This window comes from Cucurbita maxima, unplaced genomic scaffold, assembly GCF_002738345.1.
Source record: "Cucurbita maxima cultivar Rimu unplaced genomic scaffold, Cmax_1.0 Cma_Scf00090, whole genome shotgun sequence".
Taxonomy (NCBI): domain Eukaryota; kingdom Viridiplantae; phylum Streptophyta; class Magnoliopsida; order Cucurbitales; family Cucurbitaceae; genus Cucurbita; species Cucurbita maxima.
In genome coordinates this window covers 191340-202621 of record NW_019272106.1, presented here as the reverse complement: position 1 = coordinate 202621, position 11282 = coordinate 191340, and positions in this window count along the sequence as shown.

The following is an 11282-nucleotide window of genomic DNA, read 5'->3' as shown; positions in this document are numbered from 1 at the left end:
CTTTTTTTTTTTTTTTTTTTTATATATTGGGACAATTTCTCTCTCCTTTCTACTTGTCCTTCTACCAGTGGAAAATAAGCTAATTTATAAGTTTTCTATACACTAAAATTGGGTGCCATCATTTTCTAACCTCTGAAATAGTTTTGCCTTCTTTTACTGAAATTAACAAAAATTAAAACTACCCTTCTCATTTAAATCTATTCCAACAAAACTCCCCATAAACTTAAATGATCCTGCCATCTATCATGCCCATCATCTTCTTGTATTTGCCAAAAAGTATTTTCGGTAGCGGTTTTGTAAAGATGTCCGTAACTTGATCCTGACTTGCCACATGCAGCAATTTCACGTTTCCTTCCTTCACATGATCTAGGTTCTTGGCCAACTCAATTGCTGATTTGTTGTCAACTTGTATTACGGTTGCACCTATAGCTCCATCTTACTCAACAAATTTCTAAGCCATATTGCATGACACACACATCAAGATGCTGCTACAACTCAGCTTCATACACATTTTAATCAGTTGATTAAATATTTTCCTTTGACAAACACGTCGAATGAATTACCAATTTTGTAGGTGCCCATTTGGAAGGAAATGACACAGATTTAGTTGGCCACCCTCAATCGCTTGAGAAAAAAACATCACCTCTTCTTTAGCAAAGTCAAATTGCAATTCTCTCTCTGTTATTTTTTGCATTTTTATTTTCTTCCAACAACTTTTCTCTCTCCCCGTAAAACTATTTTCTCTCACGAACTGTGAAAAGAATTTGCAGATTGTCGAAAAAGACCAAGTGGTATCAGAGCCAAGTTCAATCCATTGGTGGTATATCATTACGGAAGAGCCAATTTTATCAATAATCAAGTTGAATAACTCAAGTGATTAGAGTGTTGACCTAACAACACACAGGCCTCAGGTTTGAGTAGAAGAAAATGCAAAGTGCGAAAATACACACATTTATGGGGTCCATCTCGGGCGGCAGGCTCACTCACTCCTTCGTGTCGTGCCTGATCTTTCTTTCCTTCCCGCTCCCTGAATTTCTTCCTTAAGGTTACTGTTCATTCGCCATTCACTGATCTTTCTTTCCTTCCCGCTCCCTGAATTTATTCCTTACGGTTACTGTTCATTCGCTGATCTTTCTTTCCTTCCCGCTCGGAGTATTGATCTTTTTGATCTTTTACCATTCAAGCAATGGGTGAAACCGTCATGGGGAGTCAAAGAGTTCGTTCAGTAGGATCAGTCTAATGAATAAAGAGTTTTTGGCTACAGAGAGTTACATCAGGGGAATAAAAGAAAGAAAGCTAGCTCTAGCTCGGCCAGCTAAGACAGAGAGAGAGGAGGTAACCAACACACACACACACCTTAGAGAAACATTGGAGTATGGTTCAGTAGTTCAGGCAATAGAGTAGAGGTTGAGTCTTGAAAAGCAAACTCCTGAATTTAATCTGGTTTCAGCTTGACCGACTTCCTGTCCCTGAATTTCTTCCTTACGGTTACCGTTCATTCGTTGATCTTTCTTTCCTTCCCGCTCAGGAGTATTGATCTTTTACTGTTCAGGCAATGGGTGAAACCATCATGGGGAGTCAAAGAGTTCGTTCAGTAGGATCAGTCTAATGAATAAAGAGTTTTTGTTTACAGAGAGTTACATCAGGGGAATAAAAGAAAGAAAGCTAGCTCTAGCTCGACCGGCTAAGACAGAGAGAGAGGAGGTAACCAACACACACACACGAGCGAAAGAGTTAAGGGAACAAGGAGTGAAGGGAACAAGGAGTGAAGTTAAGGAGTAAAGGAGTAAAGGAGTAAAGGAGTAAAGGGCAAGGAGTGAAGGGAAGTCTCATTCTGTCTTGCTTTCGAAAGGATAGATAGGTGAACCAGAATGAATAAGGAGAAGGAGAAGGAGTTGGGTGTGTACTGTTACGGTTCCGGTCGGGGGAGGCTCATGAGTAAAGCAACTAACTCGAAGCGGAGTCAGCTAATCTTTCTTTTAGTTAGTTGAGTCTTGAAAGCAGAATCCAATTCAATCAAAGAGAAGAGAACAACAATGAATAGGTTACGGTGAAAGAGAATTAATCGAGAGGTTAGTCTTTACTTACTGCTCAGGGAATAGAGGTTCAGTCTTTCCTACTAATTCATTCTAGAACTGTAAAGGAGCATTCTTCTTTCATCTTGACTTACTATTTAGTCTTTCTTTCCTGCTAATTCATTCTTGAACAGTAAAGGGCGTGAGACCAACAGACAAAGAGGCGAAGCCATGAAGACCGGTAGGGAGAGGAGAATGAGTCTTTCGTCTTGCCTTCCTGTTCCGTCTCTTTCTTACTTATATTGAAATCAATTAATTCTCCTTGACTCCTTTCCCTTCTTTTACCGATACCATACCAACTGCAAAGGTTCGGTTCGGTTCAGGCGCCTCTCTTCCTATTCTTTCTCTTTCTTGACTTACTGTTCAGTCTCAAACCTCTCCCTGATTTCCTTCTCGTCAGGTTTCGCAGGCAAGTTCTGATTCTAGCTTTTTGACCTAGTTCAACCCACTAGCGTGAAAGAATCAATATCGTATTATGTAGGGGGACAGGGTATTAGTTATCTATAGATACTAATTATTAGTTATCTCTCTTAGGGAGGAGGGAAGGAGGCTATCCTTCTTACAATACATTCTCTTTCTTAGGGAGGAGGGGAGGAGGTTATCCTTCTTACAATACTACATTCTCTTTAAGGAGCGAGCTTCTTGATTGAGTCTGTCCTTCCTGTTCTCTCTCTTTCTTAAGGGAAGACTTGACTTACTCTTTCTTTACATACAATACATTCTTTAAGTTAAGGATAACGCTTCTTTACTTACTCTGTCTTGACTGTTCTCTCTCAGGCAAGCAGGCAAGCAGGCAAGCAAGCAAGTTCCTTCCAACCCAGCAAGGAAGCAAGAAAGGATAAAGAAGTAATAGTCTTGCCCGTCCCGTAAAATCTCATAAGGAGTCTTGACTGACTGTTCAGGTTTCACTATCTCTTTCCTCTTCCCTACTGTAAACTCTCTCTCATTCTTGCTTTCGTCTTTTTTGACTGTTCACTCTAATTCATCTTTAGGTGAGTTAGTGTCTGTTCTTGTTTCTTCCTTCCAACACCCAGCAAGCAAGCAAGGAGTTCAAGCCAGCCTAGCCTAGCCTTCCTTAGCCTATCCCGTAAACTCTCTTCTTTCCTCTTTCTTTACTTGAGTCGGTCAGGGAATCAATATCGTACTAGGGGGACAGGGTATTAGTTATCTCTCTTTCTTTCTTTCTTAAGGGAAGGCTTGACTTACTTACTTACTCTTTCTTTACGTACAATACATTCTCTTCTTCTAGCTAGTTCTAATTGTAACAAGGAGAGGAGCGGGAGCAGGACAGGAGCTGCATGCAAGGAATTGACTCTCTTCTCTAAACAAACACAGTAACTAGGTTGTTCCGGTTCAGGTTCATCAGCTAATCTATCTTTCAAGTTCAATCTTTGGTTACGGTTCATGAGCTCTCGGGGCAACCAACCACTGATCTGCCTCTGCCTCTTTGACTGAATAGGGTTACGAGGGGAGAGAGAGGGAGTAAGTAGCTTAGCTCGACGAGACAGACTTAAAGGAAAGGAAAGAAAGGAAGGACATAAGAGAAAACACACACCTAGTCCATTTACACATTACCCCGAGTGTCAAAAATAGAATAATGAACAAGCAAGAACAACAAGAAAGAATTAAGGTAAGGATTCAGCCAGAGAAGAGACAGAGACCTAAAATAGCTTTACCTCCTTCAATCAGTTAAAGGAGAATGCATCCACTATCTTCTTTCGACTTGACTGCCAGTTCAGTAGCTCACTCAGGGCATATCGGGCCAGGAGTAAGGAGAGTAGCTCCTCAACTCTAAAGATGCTAGCTAGCTAATTCATGTACTCCCCCGAACAGATTAGAGACAAACCGACTGTAAGTAAAGTCCAGGATAGACATAAGATGAAAGAAAAGAAACACCTAGTTAGTTACCGAGTAGTTGAGGTTAATAAAAGACAAGTGATTGAGTGAAGAAAAATAACTCTTTCTTTCGGCTTTACTGTTCAAGGATAGAAAAAGGTGAATGAGTAGCTAATCATACAGCCAACCTATTTCCCTCAAGACTGAAAGAAAAGAAAAGAAGTAAGGTAAGGTAAGTACAATGCAGGGTTAGGAGCAAGCAAAGAGAACAAACCTACTTCAATCAGGTTACGTATAGTGCGGTTCAGGTTCTTCATACAAATAGCTTTAACGTAACAACAAAGAGGAAGAAAGAAGAATGAATGAATAGGCCAGGGGTTCGCTTTCGTCTTGACTACTTCCTAACAACCGGAAGAAGAAAAATAAATAAATAGGCAGGTTTCGTTCCAGATTGAATGAATAAGGTAACATAGCTAAAAGGGTCAGGATTCATTAATCATAAGGGTAAGTAAGGTAAGGAAGGGGATTTCTCTTTCATTTGATTTGTTTACTTACTCTCCCTAGTTCAGGCAAGGGAAGCAAAGTACGAGAAGAGAAGAGGGAAAGGAAAGAGAAGAGAAGAGAACAAGAAGAGAAGAGAGACTTTTACCTCCAGAAATAAAGTCAAGCAAGGTCATATCGGGTCAGGTCTTTCAAAGTTGCTAATTTAATATCCCTTACCGTAATGGAGAATGATTCTTTAGTTGAGTTTTTCGGTTACTGGGGTTGAAAGAATAAATAGGGAATATCGTCAAAGTCAAAGAAAGGTTACATACGGATAATGAGAAAGAAAGAGCAAGAAAGCAAGGTGCGAAGCAGGAAGCAGCTCCAGGCGCGAAGCGGCGAGACTGTAAAGGAGAGGAGAGGGAAGAAGCAAAGTTGTGAGACAAGGAACACCGTGGGAAGGGAAGAAAGAAAGCAGTGAAGCAGGAAGCAGCTAGACGAGAAGAGGAGAGGGAAGAAAGGAGGAGGAGAGAGTATGCTCGCTCGAAGAGAAGAGGGAAGAAAGAAGGTTAATGAGTCAGTCAGTAAGTAGAGTGAGTAGGCAAAGGGAGGGGAGTTAGGTTCCAGAAGGGACAAGTAAGTGATTGATTGAGGCAAGGAAAGGAAAGGAGCATTCTTGGTGGCTGAGTCTTTCCTTGTTTACGAGGGAGGTAAAGGAGAGAAGGAAGGCGCAGGCAGGCAGAGAGAGAAAAGGCAGGCGCATTCCGGGGCAGGAGAATGAAACCTAGCTAGCTTTCTTTAGTTTACGAGGTTCATTCAGGAGAGAGAGAAGGTGCAGGCAAGGTAGGAAGGGGCAGGAGAATGATAGCTCTTCTTTAGTTTACGAGAGGAGAGAGAGAAAGAAGGAGAAGGCGCAGGCAGGGGCAGGCAAGGCAGGAGGATGAAACTAGCTTGACCTTTTGAAAGACAGAGAGAGTAGATAGAGTTCCATCACGGTAAGGAGCTTCTCTTCTTGGTCTGGCTCATTCATACACTATAAAGTAAAGAAAGGATAATGTGGATTCAGTCTCCCTTCTTCTGATTTAGAATAGAATTGTTGTAATACAGAGTAGTTAGTTAGTTTGTTTAGTCTCATAGCTTTACCTCGTTCCATCAGTCTCATTCTTGTTGCTTTCAGGTTCAGGAGAATGAATGAATCTTCTTGTCCACTGAGTCTTCTTCCTTTGACTATTTATTCTTGAGTGAGGAGAACAGGATAGGTGTAATAAGAGTTCAGGAGAATGCTTATTGAGTTACCGACCGACCGCAGCTAGTTCATTGAGTCTTGACTTGACTTCCCCCCTTCAATCAAAGACAGTAAAGAAGAATATAATTAAGTTAAGTAAGGAATAAGGAATCTTGAGTCTTGCCTTCTTGGTTCGGAGAATGGAATGAATGGTGAATTGCTTCAATCAAAGAGATAGTGAAACCCGAGTGAAAGAGGTTCAGGCAATGAAATTGTTCAACCGAGTTGTAGAGGTGAAGGGGAAGTAAGTAGTTGTTTGTTCAGGAGAATGAATAAGTAAGGTAAGATAAGGTAATGAAGGATTATTTAGCTTTTACAGTGAGTGAAGGAAAGGGAGAGGAGTGAAAGAGGATTCCCCCTAACAGTTTACCCAGTGAAAGAAGGAAAGGGAAAATGAATAAGTACGGTAAGGAGTATTTATTACAGTTCAAGAAGGAAAGGAAGAAAGAATGAATAAGTAAGGTCAGGAAAGGAGTATTGATCTTTTACATGAGTGAAGAAATAGGTAGGCAGAGGATTTCATTCATTCTTTAAATAAGGGTCAGGTAATACAGTCAGTATAAGATTCAGTGAATACCGGGAAAGATGAATGAGATTGATAAGGGTTCTGGTTCCGAGTTCACTATCTCCTTTCTCTTCTTTACTCTCCAGTTCCAGATTGAATGAAAGAAGGTAGTAATACAATATAAGGTTCAGTAGTTAAGGAGAATAAATAAATAAAGAGTCTTTACTTACAGTCTCATTCATAAGGAGTAGAGGAGAAGAAGTAGTTGGTTAAGTCTTGACTTACTTTCTTTCTCATTAATAAGTAGGTTAAAGAATAAATGGGTGATAGAGCTGCATGAGAGACAGGAGCTAGCTGCTTTACTGAGTGAATAAATAGGGAAGGGGAGGTAAGGGAATAGAGTATAAGGTTACGGAGAAAGAATCCATAGGTTCCGGTCGGAGTTCAATCAGGGATAGGTTTAGTAGCGAAGGCAATAGAGGTTACGGTTCAGTAGTTTAGGATCAAGAATAAAAGGAGTGAAAGCCCAATTTACAGTTAAAGAAAGAAGGGAGAGGTTCAGCAGGATCATTCTTGCTTGCTTCTTCTTTCTTACAGTCGAGTAAAAGAGTGAAAGCAAGGAGTTAAGGATCATGCTTTGAGGGTCTTTACTTACTGTTCAGGAGCGAGGACGAGGTTCAGTAGCTCGGGGAATAGAGGGAAAGGGGAAGGAGCAAAGACGAAGACAAAGTGTTTAAATTGAATAGTGTTTCTAACGAATAATCACTGAATTCAGGTCATATCGGGGAAGGAGTCCTTGAAGGTGCAGGTTTTCGGCTCAGTCTTTACAGGAGAGGAAAAGAGTGAAAGACAAGGTCAATAGTTAAGTCTCATTAATCTTTCTTGCTCTTGAGGCTTTACAGGGAAATCCATAGGTGAAAGAAAAGAGAAGAGCTACTGAACCACGTTACAGTACCAGAAGGTGAATGAGTTCAGGTCGTAAACTCTCTTCTGTTCTTCTTCTTTGACAGTGAAGGAAGGGAGAGGTGAAGCTGCTATGCTAATGAATGGACTCCACTTTACCAGTCTCACATATATATTCAATCCTCTTCTCCTGTAAATGGAAGGAGCGAAGCAACCCGATAGGCAGAGGAACAAAGCGAAGCAATGAGACAGACTGAGGGAGGCCCATGAGCTTGAACTTCCGATCAACCAGCTAGTAAAGGATAATGAGTCTTTCTTCTTCATAAATAACCCAAAAAATAGGGAGAGGATAACAAAAATTCATTTATGGTACTAAAGAGTGAAATCAGGTTATGGTTCAGGAGTTAAGGAGGGATCATGCTTCTTGAATTGAGGAGAAAGAGAAGTGAAAGAGGGTTACGATTCAGGATAATTAAGAGGAAAGGGTCGAAGCAGTGAGAGGTCTTAGTTTACTGGTCAAGAAAGAAAGAAAAGAGAAAGAAGCTAGCCCGAGGTTCAGGTTCAGGCGAGAAGCCCATTTGCCTCGCTCGTTCAGTAGTCAAGTCGAATGAATAAGATAGAAGTATTGATTGATCCTTTTCTTTTACCGAGGGAAATCAGGTGAAAGGGGCAGGAGAGAAGCAATGAGACAGACAGACCGATAAGGGAAGGAGAAAGAATAATAAATATGCTTTACCCAGTTTCAAGCAGAGGTGAACAAGAACTTCCTGAGAATAACTCACAATAATCGAACAAGGAGTGAAGGAGAATTAATAGGAGTAAGTAGCTTGACTGTAAAGGAGCTAGGCTAGCTAATTCAGTGATTCTTTTTCTTTCATTCTCACTGTAAACACATAGGAATAAGGTTGAGTCTTGAATAACAATTAATTAATTTCTTCTTTCACTTTAAAGGTAGATAGGTAATAGAGGTTACGGTTCCGGCTCATGAATCTTGAGTTGAGTCTTCCCTGTTTACCTCAATAAATAAGGGAATGATATTCCAGAGTGTTTGAAGGTTCTGGGGAATGAGTTCAAGCTAGCCCAGCAAGCAAGAAAGAAGCCAGCCAGCCGCTTTCACTTTATCTAATGATCATACAACCTATTTCCTTCATGTTTGAAGGTAAGGGAAGGGAAGGGCATATCGGCGAAGGAGCTTGAGCTTCCGATCAGCCAGCCAGTAAAGGGGTGAAGCAGCTAGACTGAGAGTTTTCGGTAGGGAGAGAGAGGATAATTAATAAGGAGGGAGTAGTGATCTTTTACAATGAGTGAAGGGGAAGGAATAAGGAAATGAGTATTGATCTTTTACAGTGAGTGAAGAAATAGGGTCAGGAGTGAAAGAAGGTTCAGGTCCAGTAGTTCAGTCTCTTTTCTTATCTTTTCTCTCCAGTAAAGGTTTTGGTTCAGGTTCAGGTTACGGATTGAATGAATAAGCTGTTCAGGTCATAGAGGTTCTGGGGTAGGCAGGTTGCACTATCTCTTTTCTTTTAAACAAAGACAGTAAAGGGGCGAAGCAATGAGACCGACAGGCGAAGGGGTGAAGCCATGAAGACCGGTAGGGGAGAGGCTAATTAGGCTTTTGTTGAGTCTTTAACAGCTTACCTAGTTCAACCCTATAAAATAACCCGAAAAATAGACAGAGGATAACAGAAATGAATAAATGGTACTAAAGAGGGAAAGAAGGTTACGGGGCAGGTTCCAGTCAGGTCATACGGTTTAGTCGCTTCTCTTTCTTGACTTTCTCTTTTACCCCGACTGTAAATGAACAAGAACTGAAGGTCATATCGGGGAAGTAGTTCAGGAGAATGCGCTTCTCTTTCTTGACTTGACTTTGTTGAGTCTTTCAAGCGAGTTAAAGAATCAATAGGTAAAGGGGCGAGGCCACGAGACCGAGTTCAATCAGCTGAAGAGTTACGATCATTTGTATAGGGAAGCAGCTTTACCCACTGGTTCAGGATCATTAATCTTTTGTCTTTCATGCAGAAAAAGAAGAAGACGAACAACAAAGAACGGACTAAAGCTTAAAAAATAAATGAGATAGTTCCACCCCAGTCTTTGAATTAGTAGGTGAAGGAGGGAACGGGAACTCTCATTAATATTTCTCTTTCGTCTTGACTTCTGAATTACCGAGTGAAAGAGTGAAATATGTCTCATTCATCTTCTCTTGCTTTCTTTCGTCTTGACTTCTGAATTACCTTGTTCAATCAGGGAGAGTCAATTCAATCCTCAGCTGCTTTACCGGAGAGTAAGTTCAAGAATCATCCTCCCGTTTACCTCGTTCAATTAGAGTCCAATGCAGTGTTGGTTACTCTCAGAGCTTCTCTTTATCTCACTATAAACTCTGTTTCTTTCATTCTTTGATTCATTCATTCACTCTCATTAATGTTGAGTCTTGCTTGAGTCTTTCCTCATTACCCCAGTCAATCAAAGGGCTATTCTATTAATTCTATTTACCTCCTCGTAAAAAAAAAGGTGAATGAGCGGAACAACTCAACCATAAAGAATAGGTGAATGAGCTTGAGCTTCTCTTTCTTGACTTTTTCTTAGTGCTTGCTTTACTGAGTGAATAAATAGGTGGGTGGGAGTTGTTTACAGTCAAGTAAACGAGTGAAAGAAAGAATCATCCTCCATCCCTTCAGTCGAGTAAATGAATTAGTGGCTTTACCTCATGACTGAAAGAAGCGAGAGGAAAGAAAAAGTGTAGGTCATGGAATAGAGTCAAAGGTGAATGAGTTCAATCAAGTTCTGACAATGGAATGGAAGTTTACCTCGTGTAGGAATAGTGAAAGAGTGAAAGAGGGTGAAGGTTCATGAGTTTACAAAAGAGAGTCAATTCAAAAAGATAAAGGAGTGAAGGAGCTTGCCCTTCTTCTTTTCTTACTTTGCTTACTGTTCAATCTGTCTCATGAATCGAGAGTTGAGGATTGACTGACTGTTCACAATCACTGATGAGAATAGAGGTGAAGGAGAAGAGAAAGAATAGTTCCACCCTAGCTCGAGAAATGAAAGAAATAATAGGCAGAGGTGAATGAGTTTACAGTTCAATCTGTCTCATGAATAAGGAGTGGTTACAGGAGAGTCAAAGAGTGAAAGGTGAACAATCACCGACTGTTCAGTCTCATTCTTCTTGAGTCTTGACTGACTGTGAAGAATCATTTTGTCTTGCTTTCTTTTACTCTTGCTTGAAGATTTGAATGAATGGACTCTCCTATCCTATCAGCTAATTCATCTTTCATTTGATTCCCCCTGAACTGTAAAGTTTCATTAATCTTTCATTCTCTGATTCTGAATGAATAATAGGGAGAGGGAATAGAGGTTCGTTCAGTAGTTTTATCTCATTCTTCTTCTTCCGGTTCAGTAGCTGATCTTTCTTTCATTCTCTGATTATTCTTCTGATTCAGTAGTTCAATCTCTTTCCTCCCCCTTCTACAGTTACAGTCGATAAAAGAAAAAGATCAATACTCCTTATTTATTAATTAATTATCCTTCACCTATTTATTCTTTCACTGTAAACTCGGTTCATTCAGTAGCTCTTTGATTGAATTTGATTATGCTTGAAAGACTTTTCAAATGAAGGAAAGATCAGCTCATTCACCTTCCCCTGAACCAACAATTATGTTTCGATCGAACCTCCTTTCTCTAATAAGTCGGAGGTCTTCATAAACATGTTAAAGGGCTAATCTTATCCCCACAAGTGAGATGTGGGTACTCTACTCGTTTGAACTCTACATGTGAGGCCTTCTCTCTCTTTCTTATGACCTTCATCAGTCTTTTCTTCTTTATCAGGAAGACATTGCAGCAAGAATTGAAGAAGAAAAAGAATGCAGCTAAACCTCCCAATCCAAGAGCCATCTCTACGGCCTTTTTTCTTTTTTCATGAGGATCAAAGGAAAGGGATAATCCTTGATGCTTTCATCCATCCTCAAAATAGCACAAAAAAGAGTCCCCTTCTTGGTATCCATAGGAATCACCGAGAGAAGAAACCTAAAGGTCTTGAATTGCCACCAATCAACAATGTGAACTGTTGAGCCCTGTCCGTTAAAGGCAGAGAAACCAACATGCATTCAATCTTTAAATTTCTTGGAGAGGTAAATTAGGGAAGAAGAGGACTTGTAGGCCTAATCGGCGAGTACCCGATTCACACTCGGATCATTTTCAT